This window comes from Cavia porcellus, unplaced genomic scaffold (genome assembly GCF_034190915.1).
Source record: "Cavia porcellus strain 051 isolate PalLab524CR breed Dunkin Hartley unplaced genomic scaffold, mCavPor4.1 scaffold_7, whole genome shotgun sequence".
Lineage (NCBI taxonomy): Eukaryota > Metazoa > Chordata > Mammalia > Rodentia > Caviidae > Cavia > Cavia porcellus.
This window is the reverse complement of record NW_026947490.1, coordinates 52,900,154-52,916,423: the sequence shown is the minus strand read 5'-3', so window position 1 is coordinate 52,916,423 and position 16,270 is coordinate 52,900,154. Positions and strand designations below refer to the sequence as shown.

At 43.2% G+C, this 16,270-nt stretch overlaps 1 long non-coding RNA gene across 2 annotated transcripts; it reads left to right on the top strand.

Moving 5' to 3' along the window:
* The first annotated feature begins 61 nt into the window (after positions 1-61).
* Positions 62-13,820, top strand: LOC106027432 (uncharacterized). 2 transcript variants are annotated; one of them, XR_001201021.2, is made up of 4 exons: positions 62-339; positions 628-760; positions 6,185-6,334; positions 13,414-13,820. It is a non-coding gene; the product is annotated as an uncharacterized LOC106027432 (long non-coding RNA). The 2 variants fall into 2 exon arrangements; XR_010048534.1 differs by lacking the exon at positions 6,185-6,334.
* The last annotated feature ends 2,450 nt before the right edge of the window (positions 13,821-16,270 follow it).

The following is a 16,270-nucleotide window of genomic DNA, read 5'->3' as shown; positions in this document are numbered from 1 at the left end:
GAGCCACATGACAATGAGGTTGCCAGTTGACACCTTTGTGATGTCAACAGCCTCAGGAGACTGCCCGGCGAGGCAGGAGACACCTCAGCTCTGCCTCTGGGTGGTGCAGGGATGTTTTGTGTGTATCTCGGTGAGCCAGCTGTCCCTGGGGAGGGGGCTCTGCAGCTTGTGAGTGTGGGGGATACACGTGGGTCCAATGTGTGTCAGGGTCAGCTCCTGGGAGGTGCAGGAGAGGATTAGGCTAGACTGGCCCCTTTCAACTGCAGACCAGACAGAGAACCTGGGATCTCCAGCTCAGCTTCCCTGCTGATTGAGGCGCTGTGACGTGATGTGATTAAGGTCAGCTCTCAGAGTGGGTCTTTTCTGGGGCATTGAATTTGGAGGGGGTGGCGAGGTTTTGTTGTCAGCAGAAGATAGAAGAGCAGGTACTGCATTTGTAATCAGGCAAAAGGAATTCCTCTGTTAGATTTCATTCCTATCTGCATGTACACTATATATATTTATATATATTAGTATTTTTTAAAATTTTGAACAAGTATAAACTACTCCCCTTAAAATTCAAATGTACACGTAAAAAAATCTCAGTACAATAATGTCAACTGTTTTTTACCAATTGCATTCTCCTAGGACTTTTAAAATTCCGACGGCCTCTTTACTGATTCTAGTTCATTAACTACTTGACACATGATGGGAACCTTTTGGAGAGAGGGACTTGAGCCCGGAAGTTGAAGGATCGGGGTATATCACACACTCTGTGGAGGTAGGCGCATGGACAGAAATGAAGATACAGCATCTCAGGAGTTAAAATTTGTATTTCAGGGAAAATAAGCATTTATTCTTTAAAACAGTCACATGTAACTTAGCTGCAAATACTGTTAATGCAATGAAACCTATATTTAGCCTAGCATAGTGCCTGGCACCTGGTAGATAATAAATATTTATTGAGAATGAATGATGCGTGAATGTCTCTGAGGGTTTGCTTCCTTTCTTGCCTCTCTGCCAAGAGAGAAATTAAGTCAAGTGGATTTGTGGCTAGTTAGCTAATGCTTGATTATGTTTACTTACTCAGCATTCCTTGCGTGACTGGCGATGAATTAATATGACTTAGGAGTGTTTACCAAATTGAAAGTGACCTTATTTAAGTAGAGATTTCAGACACTTAAAGTAATGACCCAAATGCTAGTAGTACTAATTGAAGCTGGATTTAATTGATAGGGGAAGCCACGCTTTCCATATAATTAAAAAAATGCTATTAAAAAATAAATTCCTCCCTAGATCTCACATGATTGTCCAGGAGGGAAATTTGGAATAAAGTATATGGAACAGAATTAATTTCCAAAGTGACTCTCTCCTCGGAGGGTGATGGCAGGCTCTGCTGTGCAGGCAGGGTGTGTGGGGACCCTGAACTGGGAGCGGGCTGTGTGTGTTGACTGCTGCTTCTCCATGAGAGAAGTTCACTGGCCGACCTGCCATAGTTGGTGGAGCGATTCTGCTGACTTTCTGCCATTTCTTTTATACCATTCTCCCTCGTTTTGACTCTTCTTTTTCTCCTAGAGCCCCATCTCCAGGCTGTCTCTTTTAATTTCCAGTTTTCTTATCTAGATTTAACTTTTTGAAGACAGTAGCCTCCGGCTTGGGCTTAACCTGTTTGACCACAAATGTCCTCACTTAGCAAAGCCTAGGTAACTTAGATAGATAAATCATACTGAAAGTTCCTGACTAGTCAGCTGTGCCTCACACTCTGGGGTATTACCATCTTAAAGCACTTCGAATGGTTAACCTCAAGGGATATTCCTTTCACTTGTGCTGGCTGTGTAACTTTTTGGTCCTAAAATCAGTGCTCCTGGGCTCATTTTGACTTTGCCAGGTTACAGTATGCCTCTAAAATGGGTCCTCAGGTTTTAGACTGAATGTCTGCTAAATAGTGAGAGACTAGACGAAGGAGAACACAGACTATACCATTTTGCAAATTCTTGATCTCTGAATGTTTAAAAAAAATTTTTTTTCTTTCCAATAACACCTTTGTGATTGTAAATTTCAGAGATCCTGCTTTGGGAAGGTCAAGGCTAGGCTGCTGGCCCTTGGTTGGACTGCTTGATTTCCTGGGCTTTATTTTTCTCTTCTATCTACTGAGGGCTACATAATCTCAGGTCTCCTCAGAACCGCCAAATTCCTTCACAATAGAAAGGTTGCAGGTTTTACCTAGCAAGCAAACCAGTAGCACCCTTAGTACTTGGGGGCCAGAAGAAAAGTCTTTTTGCTCCTTCTGATCACATCAGTGCATTTGTAAATAAAGAATTTGCTCTCTCCTGATGGCTGTTTGTGCCATTCCAGCAGCAGCTGGGTTGCCCTCTGTGTGTGCAGCTGTTTGTCAGCTCATCTCTACCTGCCAGGTTGCTGGTGTGCCCATCCTTCCAGGAGGGCAGGTGGGTCAGCCACGAGCACTGAGAGACCTTCCCAGCAGTGCTGGCACGCAGGCAGGGTGGTCGTGCACAGACCACTGCATTTAGATGTCCCATTGAGACACTGCCTTCCCTGATCAGTGGTCTCTCCCAGATGCCAGCATGCTTCTGATGACCCCAAAGACACTGGGCACTGCCCCTGATCTTACAAAAGGAAAGGGCAGGGGCCCACCAGTGACACTGACGCTCCTTCATGGTGAGACAGTATGATTTTGCCATCTCCTAGGGCCTCAATTGCCTTTCTGCAAGATCAGGATGCTAATGGTTTTTAAATTTACTTGTGAAGGGAGAGGACAGAGCAGTAAAGACAGAGTCAGCAGTTACCAAGGTTGGCAGAGTCCATAAATGTCTCCCACTAGCTATTCCACGTGGAGGCCTGGGTACAAGTGCTAAGAAAATTTGATTTTGGTCTACTTTTATTTTCTCGGGAAGAAGAAAAAGCAGAAAAGAATATGTATGCCATTTTGTTAAGTGAAAACTGAGAATGTGTCAACTCAGAACCCATGTGTGCTTAGAAACCTCGGCTGCACAAGGCACTGCTTTGTATTAGAGGAAACAGTGGGTCCGGGTCCAAGGAAAGTCACAAGCTCAAGGACTGTGGCGTAGGAGCCGCCTGTGGCATCCAGTCCATTCCAGACTTTGCTCCTGCCCGTGTCTCCTCAGCAAGTGAGTGAGTGTGGGGCTGGGGGCAAGTCCATGGGAAGCAGGTGGAATGAACAAGGAGGTCAGTCTGCAAGAGAAGAAAAATTCTATAACATGCTGGGACCTCCTACGTATCTGTGTCTGACTTGGGTCTGTTCTTAGCACTAGCTGGCATGAACTAATTTTATCTCCCCTCAGGCTGCCTGGGTTCTGACTCAGGACACTGGACCTTTATGGAGTAAGGGCTGGAGGGAAATCACTCCAATGTATTGTGCTCACCAGCGATGACTTTGTTTCCTGGCTTCATCCATGTTATCCGTCTCTGTGACATTTGTGATCTAGGAGGATCCAAGGGGAAGTCTTGAATTTGAATACCTTGTTTAGGAAAGAAATTGGGCTCATTATTTATCTTATAGCAATTGCCTATAGCTAGGCTTATGCATAGTATTCACTATGCCTAAAACTGAGATTGTAATTTTGTCAAGGACAGCTGTCAGAGCCCGTCAATTGGAGGAAAATGGGCTTTCTTTCTGGGTGCTTTGTGGATTTCAGTGTGAGAGAGGTAATTGTAGCATAGCTTTGAAATGACAGGACTCTTTATGGAGCGATTCTGGGCAAACACTATCCTCTGTGGGCAGTAGGTAAAATAGAGTTATGGAGATTGCTTTTCCAGGATTGTGACAAGGATGGCATGGGATTTAAGGTGACAGGTAACCACTGTTACTTCTAATCCCATGTCAGGCATCTGAGCCTCCCATCACGATTAGTCACAGCCAGAAGCCCACCTTACAAATGAGGACAGAGGCACTGTTAGAGCTATGACTGCCCCAAGTCACAGAGCAGGTGCCTGACAGCCTTTACCTCCTGAACATCACTGCATCATGTGCAAGGGCTTTAAAATGCTCTTTATTGTTTTCATTGGCTCCATGGAGTAAACTGTCCCTGCTTAGTTAGCACTTCCAATCGAGCCACTGTTTCTAAATGTTTTTTGTTTTTTAACTGTTGATACATTGAAGTTTCCTTTCGTTTGGAAAACTTTTAGGAATATAGGAATCTAAAACATTTTAGGTTTTAGATTCCTATATTAAGCCTTGAGATTGTGCAACATGATTTTTTCTTTTGCAGTGGGGAAGAAATGAAATGGAAAAACACTTTGCCTAAGTTTGCTCAGAAAAATCAACAACAATTGACCCACCGATCCCTGGGTTGACCCTCTTTCCCTAGAAAGCCACTTTTTTTTTTTTTGGTACGAGGGATTAACTCATGACTACGCACTTCCAAGCAGGTGCTTGTGCCACTGAGCTAAATCGCTGGCCCTAGAAAGCCATTTTTGTAGTGAAGAATTCCTTCCAGCACTGGCTGGAACATGCTGTGGCTACTGTGCTACATGGTGTAGCAAAGTCCTCCATGGTGCACAACTACCAGGTGGCAATCTCTCTGTAACCAGCCACCCCATTTTCACCCTACTCTTTATTGCACTATTTGAAACTGTAACTTTAAGGTGGTGAAAACTTTATATGGTCCCTTGGTGAAATCTAAACTCACAGGCTTGTGAGGTCACAGATTGGGAAGGAAACCAAGTCCCGTCTCTTAAGCATCCTCATGGAAAGATTGTCAAGAAGACAAGCGATGCAGTGAAAAGTTTACATTTAAGTATGTTGGGCAGACATTCGAGGTTTCTTTCCCATATTTTGATGCTCTGTGGCGGTGGGCTCAGCTTGGCCTTTGGTTTGGAAGTTGAGAACTGATAACACTGACAGATGAGAACTATTGAGAACCTCGCTTGCGGCTGGTGAGAACATCTCTAAACTTCATTGTTTTCTGGATGTCTTCTGCTGTTCTGTTTCTCCTTGGGCTGGTTGTCAGAGAGATGAATTGAAAGACAGGCTACCTCGGGGTGATGTCCCGACTGGATAAGAGGTGGCCAAAGCAGTTACTCTCCTGTGGAGGAGCATCAGAGCTGCCCATCTGGAGATCACATCCTCTCCCTCAGCTGGGCTCTTCCTATGCTTACCTCAAGTGAAAACGTTGCTTTTAATGCCTACCTGTGGCCTTAGTGACACCAAGTCAGAGGAAAGCTGAGTGAACTGGCAACCGTGAGATCAGCGTTTCTGCTCTGCTTCCCTGGTGTGGTCTGCACTGGGACTTTCCTCCCTGAGAGCTTACATGACGGCAGATGTGGGAAGGCACCCTCTCTCCTTCTCTGTTTCTTTTGACTGGCCACAGTGTCAGGGGCATGATCTGTAATCTATCATGGAGCCTAAACAGCTTCCCCTCCATTGTTCTTGCTGTTGTGCCCACTGGAAAGCCTGTGTTCCCCAAAGTCCAGGGGTCTAAGGTCAGGGAAACACTTATGCAAAATCCTGTCCCATATGACTTCATGTGTCACCTGGCCACTTCCCTTCAACCTGTTTCCCAGACTTAGAGCCTCCATATTTTTGTGCAAAAACCTACTACTTGAGTTCTCCCTGAGATAGGTTCTTTTGCTGTTGCCCTAGTAACAGCATTATTAAACCAAGCTCCAGCCTTGGGAATATGTGTGCCTGGTGAGGTAATGTCTGTCGCATCCAGCCTTATTTTTCCTTGTACTCCCACTCCCTCCCTTCAAACCCTTTGTATCACAGACCTAGCATGACGTCCCATCCTCTCCCTGACCTCTGTGCCTCCCGCCCAGCCTCCTCGAAGGGGAATCTCTAAGTGCAGATACTCCTCCTCCCAAACGCTGGCTTTCAGAGCTCCCCATGGTTCCCCCAAACAGCCAGTCTATAACCCACAGTGTGACTGTGCTTACAGCCAAGTGAGCCCTGGCCAAAGCATGGCGAGGAGGACAGAGCCAACTGGAATCAGGAAGGAGGACCCATGAGGCTTTATGGCTTGAGGGTCAGGAGATAAAATAGTATAATGTTTAAGCATATGGAATTTAGGCACAGACTGCCTATAACATTACAAAACTATAAAGTTTCTTAACTTCTCTAAGTCTTACACTGCTCAAATGCAAGATAGGGGTAATGATCCTAACTTCCTCATAGGGGCTTTTTGGTCCAAGTAGAGAAGCTCAACTTCTAAAATGCTTGTCTTAGAATCTTCAAGCATAGAAATGTACAAGATGTCGGCTGTGGCAGCAACAGTGATGACGGAGGAAGGTAGCAGAGAGGAGGTGTGAAAATTGGACCAGAGACTGGCTCCGAAATTCAGCAAGTGCGTGGACATCATGCAAATGGAGAATGCAGGTGCAAAAGAAACAGATTTTCAAAAGCGAGTAATGATTTTGTTCCGAGGCTTACTAAGTGTGACATGTCATAGCTCACATTTATTGACTTTGCACTGAGTGGCAGGCGCTATGCTAAGCACTTTGCATGTGTTGTTTCTTACATAATTCTTCAATAACCCCTTACAGTAATGAGTGTTGATTTCTGGCAGGGTTAAGTAACTTGCCCACAGTTATGAAGTCTCAAAACTGGGATCTGAACCAGGTCTGAGTCTTCAGACTTTCCCTCCAAAAACACCCTGTTACCGAGTGAAACACACTGAGTTGCTGAGTAACCCTTTTTATGCTTTTAGGCTGGGATGGTCTCCTTGGCTTCCTGCCTGCTTAATGTTCTGTCCCTTCCTCTAGGGTCTGCAAGTGTAAATGTGGCCCCCAGATATAGGGACTTCTTTTGTGACACACAGAACAGCTCTTCTGAGCTTGTAATTAGCATCAGTGACTCAGTCTCACTTTTCAACTTGGTCTTTTTGACTCACTTCAAGTGCCCCTGGGTGAGATTTTTTTTAAATCTGGAAGTGAATGAGCTTTTCAGGATCTCGGTTTCTATCTTGGAACAGTTTATGTATAGAAATGTAGCGGAGTTCCCTGAGAAGATGAGGCATTTGTGATTTTTCTCAGCACTCATAATACCGGGACAGTGCTGGGCATGTCAGGTGCTCTGTGATTACTGACTGAGTCTATGTCGCTCTGAATGCATATGTGGCATTTAGCATGCACATTTGCTGCCTTTGCTTTTTTCAGATGGGACTGTTCCCTTTTTCAATTTTCCTAGTGTTCTGGCTGGTTACCCGGATGTTCGCCGCCTTGGGAATGGAAAAGTTCTGAGATCAGGTTTACAGCCAAGGTAGAACTAGGCCATGATGCTGACGTTGCGTGATTGCTGGGTGATAGGAACCTGGCTGCATGTGAGGTGGGGAAGTGGAGGCGGGGAGAGGGACCAGGGTAGGCTGGAGCGCATTTCTTCCACAGACTTTTTACAGTGCAGAACGATGCTCTGAACATCCATTCCCTTCACTTAATAGGACCCAGGGTGCAGTAAGATTTTAGCAGGCATTTTCTGTTCTTTTCATAACAGTGCTTCAATCTGGCAACTTTTCAAATACTTTCCTTCCCCACATCTTCTAACACTTACATTTTCAATAACCTTTATATGGATTTCAGTGCCATTTAACTAAGCCTTAAACCTATAAAAATGCACATTTAATACTGAGAGTAAACCCTTGACTTGTTCCTTCTGAAAATAAACAGGTGAGATGTCTTCTTGTACGCAGTGTTCTGAGATAATTAAGATTAGTTGCCATAGGGAGAAAGAGAGCGGGAAGCACATTAAAATGTATCCTACTTTTTGCATTTAGAAAATTCACATTTAATGAAATATTCAGCACCATTAGATCTACCCAGACCTAGATACCTATTAATCTGTTGGTGCCTGAAGCCCCATCAGGAAAGCTTTTCAGCTCTCTACCCTTCTGCTCAGAAGTTCTAGTGTGTACAGCTGATGTTCAGTCTTCTAAGCGTATGATATACCAGGCCTCTTCGAATCTGGACCCATCCTTTTCCTTCAGCTTCATTGTTTCCCATCCAGCTACAAAAGTGCTTGCTCCCTTCCCCTGGTTCTGTGTTACCCCAAGTCTCCAGTCTCTCACAGTCTCTTTCTTGTATTCTGCTGGCTTTGCAAATTCTTGCTCGCTCTGAGATTCATTTTAAATTGCTTATCTCATTCAAATGTGAGGTCTTCTTGGATTCCTCTAGACAAAATTACCTTAAGCCGCCTTAGACTTTGTAATTTTGTCACAATTCTCATCGCCTTGTTCCCCGATCATGCATTGCTCCTGCTAGACTGTGAGCCCCCTGAGGGCCGGGCACTTTGTCTTACTTATTTGTGTACTTGTATAATGTCGTTAGGTCCAATAGAATCACTCCTATCAAAAGGATTTGGTTAATGATGTCATATTGCCAATTAATAGTATGCATTATGATGTCATAAAGATTTTCTTAATGGAAGCAATATGATCATGTCTGTGGTGGTGCATATACAACTTACACAATTTGGGAGCCTGAGATGTAGCTCAGTGATATGGCATTTGCCTAACATGCACAAGGCCCAGGGTTCAATCTCTAGCACTGCAAAATAAATAAGAAAAATAAATAAATAGAATTTACTATTGAAGGAGGGTTTTCTTTACATACTCAGGAGCAGCTGTAACATGAAATTTAATCTAGGGTTTATTGCTACCCCTTTGGTTAAATAGTGAAAAGCTCGAAGTTAGAGTCTATAAAAAATTACTCCCTTCAAAATGCTCATAGCTCTAAATGCTCACCTGTGAGCCTGGTAGTTTACTGAAGTTCTCCTCACTTTTGCTGTCTTTAAGATGGCAGCCAAGTACGCTGGTGCACACCTGAAATCCTCGCACTCCAGGAGGCTGAGGCAGGAGGATTACAAGTTGGAGCCCAGCCTGGGAACTTAGCAAGACTCTGCCTCAAAATAAAAAAAAGTTAAGTTTAAAAAAATTCTGGAGATGTAACTCATGTAAAGGACCAGGATTCAATCTCTAGTATCACAAAAACGAACAAAACCCAAAAAATAACACAGACTAATAGACAGACAGACAGACACACACACACACACACACACACACACACACACCCCAAAACAGAGGAAAGGGGTAATCATAAGCACATTTAAGAATGTTTTGAGTATTAGCTGTGATATTCAGGCTATTTGATTAACAGGGCACTTGCACATAGGAAAATGTTCAATAATCATAGCTATCATTTTTGCTTGATTTTATAATGGTGTGGAAAATCTAGACTAGCAATACTGAAAAAAAGTGTTTTCCCTAAGTAATATTAACTATAGTAGTAATTACTGACTCGTTAGAATATAACTTTGGCTGGTAACTGAGTACCATCGGATGTCACAGCTAGCTTGTGAAGAATTCCAAAAGAGCAGCTTGCTAAGGCCATCTCTCAGAAGCTGCTCAGGTATCTGAGGTTCTAGGCCCAACAAGACCGATTACTGCAATTTCTAGACCAAACATTTAGACTCTGCATATATTTAGGATCAAACACTTGGATTCTGTCTATATTTAGGACTCTGTGTGTGGATGAGAACACAGATGTGTGAATGCAGATGTTCAACACCAGCCATTGCACAAAGCATAACTGGGCAGGTCATAACCTAGGAGACTGTTGTCCCCTGCCCTGGACACAAAACTCTTGACCATGTACTCTCTTAGGAGGTATTTCAGGAAGGTTAGACCAAAGGCTGCCTTGAGAATGGCTCCTACCATTCTCAAATCTTGTCACTTGTTTTGAGTAGGATGTGTGGGGGGGTTGTAATACTTTATGGATAATTTTATTCAAAGTTGACTCTTAACATTTTAAATATGCTTCTCTATGATCGTATGTCATAAAAGAGTTGTTTGTTTGATCATTTGACCTCTGCTTTTATTATTACCAACCCACTCATTTTATTTTTAAGGCAAGAGGTTTCTGTAATAGATTTAAAGTGTACTTGATTATGGAGTGTGGGAGGGAAGTTATGTATGCCTGGAGATCTGCAAGTTGTGGAGATTACTAGTCTCCAGAAGTCCCAACAGTGCCCATGAGCTGGCCTCAAACATTTGCCAAGTCCAGGAGAGGCCAGTGAGCCTACAGGAACTCTGGAAGCTGCCTTGTGGTGAACTGGTTCTCTTCCTCCCTCAGCTTGCTTCAGCTTCCCTTGAAAACCAAGCATGCAGCAAAGGGAAGAGATAATTGGTTGAAGTTAGGGTCTGAATGGGAGATCTAGCCAGATTCCCTGCTTCTGGGAAGATGAAGATCCCAGCTTTAGTCATGGGGTTTTTATAATCTTGCCTGAAACCCCAGACAACCACCTCACTCTACATCTAGGCTTCTGCTGCTTTACCTTCTGAACAAGATCACTATGTCTTTGGGTCTCAGGTTCTGTGGAACCAGGCCAGGGACAAGCAGTGGACTGGGAAACAGCTCCTTCACCTCCTGCTGAAAAGCACATTTCAACTGTCCTTTATAAACAGCCTTGTCCAAGCTAATGACCCACACTGATGGTATTGGCACAGTCTAGATTGGCTGCCTGGTGTTCTGGAACAGCCAATGGCCTCTGGGAAAGCAGAGGACACTAGCTGGGGACAGCAAAACTCTCAGCTTTGTTGGGAAGGAAATGGAGAGCTGGCTTCCAGAGCCGCTGACCATGGAGCTCAGCAGAATGGTGTAGTTAGATGGCTTTGGGAGGAAAATGGAAGAAGTGAAATCTTGGTCCTTGGTTTTGGTGGTGAGGAATCTTTCCCACAAAACAAGAACAAAAATGTGCAAGACATGGTGGCTTCAGTTCAGAGAACTGGAAAAGCTTAAGGATGTTGGTAGCTATAGGGGAGGTGGGGGAGTTATTATATAACATGTGAATAATCATATGGGCTAATTAAAACAGAACAAGGGACCAAACAGAAGATTTTTTTTTAATTCAAAAGATAGTTCATGTTTATGGAAATAATTCAAACAATGCAAAAATCATCATGAAAATTATGATGTTTCCCTCTGTCGTGTACCCATTAGTGTCTGTTTCCAGAGGCAACCATTATTAAGTGTGTTTCCAGAAGTATTCCAGGCATCATCTGCACTTTGCTTTTTTATATAACAATATATCTTAGAGATTGTTCTATAACGGCACATATTTCCATTAGTGATTTCAACAAATATTTGAATGCCTCTTGAAAGCCAAGTACTGACTGTTTTAGCAGCGAGAATACGGCATTAGAAAAGCAAGACAAGATCTCAGAGCTCCTTAACCTTTGGGTTACATACCAAAAACAAACACAGAAATGATAATTACGTAATGTCAGGGAGTGATATGGGCTGCAAAGGTAAATAACCACGGGAAGAGAGAAATGATGGAGACTCTGGGATGACCAGAGATGGCCACTCTGTGGGGAGATGACCTGAGTGAGAGAAGGGCATACCAAGGGCTGGTGGCAAGCTTTCCAGCTGGATGGTACGACATGGACAAAGGCTTCTCGATGGGCATATCCACATGCTAGTAAGAAAAGAGTGAGATGGGGTACAGGGGAAAGGGGATGTGGGAAGCAAAGCCCATGAGGCCCTGCAGCCATGGTAAGGTGTTCAGCCTTTATTCTCAGTGGCACAGAAAACCACTGAATGGTTTAGGCAGGAGGATGATGGCTGGCACATGTTTTGATCCTTCAGGCTGCCATGTGGTGAATAGATTGTCAAGGAGCAAGAATGGAGTGGAAGGATACCAGCTGGCTATTGGCAGAAGCAGGAAGCAGGTGACGGTGGCTTGGTGCGGGGAGATAAAGCAGATTGAAATTTGGAGAGTAGAGCCTATAGAATATGGAAAGTGAGTGAAATGAATGAAAATGATTCCAAGCTTTCTGGTTTGAGTGACAGGGTAAATTTTTCATTTGCTAGGAAATGGGGACTTGTAAGCAAGGAGGAGCTCATACGATGTCAGTTCCATTTTCTCTCCCTGACATGTTAAACTCAGGATGCCTATTTTGTGTCTCAGTGCCAATATTAAGAAGTGACAGTGAAGGAATCTGACTACTGCCATCCTGGTCTAAGAAGAGACTCCTTTAAACCCGTCTCACTTTTACTCCTGCTGCAGATATTGTGTCAGGGGTTGGTGAGGCCCAGTAAGCCCAGCTACACTTTATAATTTCAGTCATTGTTCAGCCAAGCAATGAGACTCTAAAAGGTTCACCATCACTGTCCTAGAGGATCATTAGGAATCGAAGGTAGAGAAAGAATATAGAGAGAAAATGACCAGGGACCGACTGTGTGTCCCTTTAACATTTAAAGGTTGGGAAGAAGAAGGAGCAATAAAAGGGACAGAGGTCAGAGGAAGGAGGAAAACGTCCTTGAAGGCCACCATAGAAAGGTTGGGTAGGTCTCCTAATTCTTATTTATGTCTGCATGGTATTCCTTTGTGCTGCTGTGCTCTAGATGATTAAATTAGCCTCTTATCCATTGGTGTTTGGATGGTTACCAGCCTTGTTTCTGCCTGTGAATGGTGAATGTGATTGTCCTTATCAATGCTCAGTGAGGAAGATCCCTTGGAAGGGGAATGAGTTGGTGACGTAGTTATTTAATTGCAGCAGGGCATAGTGCTGGCTTGCTGAGAGTGCTATTTATGCATTGGTAAATTAATATTGAGAGAGTCTGAAATCAAGGGCAGGAAAGCCCTTTTAAAACCACTAATACCAGCCCCAGCTTCTATGGGCAAGAAAACAGTGCCTGAAGTCATCTGACACCTCGACACAGCCAGTGTGAGAGCAGTGTCTTGAGTCTCAGTCTGTTCTTGGCAGAACTCCACATAGCATGCAAAAGCACTTGTGATGATCCGTTCATTCCCCAGATCTGCTGAACCTATCTTGATCGAAGGCAGTTACATAAACACGAATGATCAAAGATGTGAGATCTGACATTTGTTTTTTGATAAGGTGTTAATAGATAGTATCTTGGCTGATAGATGGTGCAATGCAATAAAACCCTACCCTTGCCCTGTGTATACATGGAACAGTAAGTGTGACCCCTGTTTCTGTCCACCCCAGCTCCTTCCTTACAGGGCAGTTTAACAATGAGAGAGAGCCTGGGAACTCCTTATAAGCCTAGGAGGAAGGAGACCTCAGAAAGTGAACCAAAGTGTGTACAGGCAACTTAAAGATTTGTCTTGTTCTGGAACTAACATCTTAATGTACATATTGGTAAGCTAACTATGAAAACAGAACCATCATTCTCAAAGACTGGCTAGTGATAGGAGTAAGAAAAACCAAAGGAAACAGAAATCCCTGCCTGGCCCTCATTTAGACAACTTCTATTTTTCTCAGTTTACAATCTTTCTCCTGATTATTATTATATATTACACATTTTTATTATGTTATTATACTTTCTTGGGGGGCAAAAACCTGGAAAATACAGAAAAATATGACGAAAATAAAAATTATGCAAAATTCCATAACCACTATTACAATTCTGGTGAATTTTTGATCTTTTTTTATGTAGATTCAGCTGTGGGCAACTTGGATCCTTCTTCAGGGGACACTTCTCTGCAGCTGTTCCTTTCTCCAGGACTGGTCCCAGCATCTGAACCACAATCCCTTATTCTAAGAGGAGCCCCAGCCCGTGACTGGCGAGTTTGTGCCATAAGACCCTGGCTATTTCCCCCAGCATGGAACCTTCTAATGGCCAGCGTTCTCTGCGGCCTGCTGGGCTGCCAAAGATTTTCCACTTATACATTGTAATTTGAGGGCTCTCCTTCGAGGTCGTGCTGTTTTTCCTTTTCTTTTCTTTCACAGGTATTATTCCCCACTAAATCCATTTGCTCTCCTAACACCTCCTCATTGTCTACATTCTGGAAAACCCAAATTATATATATATATATATATTTACCCTTTCAATAAAATTCTTTGTATACCTCACTTAAAACATGTCTTAGTATTTTTATACACACATAATAAAATATGTACACATTATTACTATTCAGATACTACTGGTGAGCATTAAGAAGTTTGAATCTTTGAGAATAGCTCTGATGATTTGCTTGGTCAGTGTGTCTGAATATTCTTGGAGCTCTTGGTAGGTAGCTCCCCATTGCTGTGGAAGGGCTTCATCAGTTCATACCTTCGTCAGGGAGCTGATAAACCATTCACTGCACACCATCACCTGCAATGTGGATTGTTACAATTAATCTGATAGATAAACATGTCTTGTTTTATTGTATTGGTCTTTGATTCTTACAAGCATTGAACCTTTGGTACAGATCTGTAATCCCCAAAGCCTCATGCAGTCACAGAGCAGACTTTTTAGAGGTGGCTGATTCTAGAGAGTGTGGTTCTGAAATGAAGGATGTGGGACTTTAAAGAAGTCCAGTGATAGGTTTGGCATAGTTCTGCTAGGATTAAGGGTGTTAGTGTTACACCCACCCAAGGGCAAGTAACCTGCATAAAATATAAGGAACAGAAAGAGAGCTAGTATCCTCTTGCCTGCCTATTTGCCAGGGACTGTTTCTCCTCTGTGATGCCCTTCTGCCAGACCACCCTGCCTTGGAGCCAGCCTGCTATGGACTGAAACCTCTACAAACCATGAGCCAAATAAACCTGTACTCCTTTAACTTTGGGTATCTGGTATTTTGTCTCAGCAACGAGAGAGGAGTAACTAAGACAATTCATCTGAGATTTATTTTGTTTTATGGTACCAGGAGAAAGATCTGCATGGGATAATCCCCAAATAATTTGCTAGTACCATTTATTACTTACCTCTTTTAACTTACATTTCCTTATTAAGAGACAATAATGTAAATGCCACTTCACAGTGTTACATGAAAGAAACAAATGAGCTCATTGATAAGAAAGCATTCTGTAAAATGCTATAGAAATGTTGGTTCATTAACATGGCATATGGGAAAAAATACAGCTGACACCTATTGGTTCTGCATCCACAGATTCAACCAGCTGCTGTTTGAAAATATTTGGGAAGATAATTGCTTCGCATTGAACGTGTAAAGGTTTTTTTCTTTCATGTCCTTAAACAATATGGTGTAATAACCATTTATGTTGTGTTAGGTTACCAATGATCTAGTGGTGATTTAAGGTGTATGGAGAATTGGCCTAGGTTGTGTGTAAATACTGTGCCCATTTTCTATGATGAACTTGTGCATCCCTGGATCTGGGTTTCCGGAAGGGATTTGTAGCTATGTTGTGTTTATTATGGCAAATGCTTGTTCAGTGTAGTCTTGTCCCAGTTCAGGGAGGAAAACCACCCTGAATAAGGCTAGTCCCTTAGAATTTAATAACAAGCCCAAGCTTGGCCCGACAGGAAGAGTTTACAGCACCACGGAGGAGTTAAAATGTGGACTATTTATAGTCAGGAGAGTTCAAGGGCACATATGTTTAAGGAGCGAGGAGCAAAGGAGAATGTGGAATCTGAATGGGGCTGGGGTGGTGATCAGGGAAAGGGGCCAAAAGCCTTTCATAAGACAGAGTCGGATGAAGGGAAGGACTTATTCTTCTCTGAAGTCGTGAGGGATCACAGAGAGGGTGGGATTTCGGGAATTGTTTCAATGATAGGAGACACATGGCTTGGTATAATGAGAGGCAGAGTTTTCTAGGCTTCTTGTGTTTCTCTAAAGACTGTTGGAAGAGAAAAGAAGCCAGACGTACCCAGCCATGCTCAGAAGCATGCTTTGGACTGTCGCATCTTGGCATGGCCATGATTTCCACTCTACATTTAGACAAGAAGCGCAGTATCAGGCTGGGGATATAGCTCAGCAGCATAAGCACCTGTCTGGCAAGCTCAAGGTCATGAGTTCGAATCCCAATACCAAAACCCCCCTCTAAACCACCCCACAAAAAACAAAAACAAAAACCAAGAAGAGTGATGTCTTGCTTCTCATTAGAGGAAGATGCAAGGGAAGTTTCCTGGCAGATCTAACTCTTTAACTCTTAATTCTGAGAGAATTAAGCTAGAGCCAATTCTTAAGTCTCAGAAAATAGCTGAAGCTAAACATTATAAAGAAAGCACTCAAAATTCAGCCACCTCACCTCCAAAGCCAAATGAGTTACTGACTTGTCTGTCCTTCCTGGTTTAATCTGCCAGGACAATTGAAACACGTGCAGAAAGCAAAGGCTATCGAAAGTCTAGAGTTTGATGAGAAATCTGAAAGAAGACTGCCTCTAAGAAATGGGAGAACAGCAGAGACTTATAGCAAGAGAGAGAGAGAGAGAGAGAGAGAGAGAGAGAGAGAGAGAGAGAGACTTACTTTGAACTTAGGAATTCTATCTGCCTTGTGCTTGAGAGAAGAGGGGAGTTTAGCGAGGTAATTTGCATGTGGAGGGTATGCAGTCTTTACTGATAGAAATGG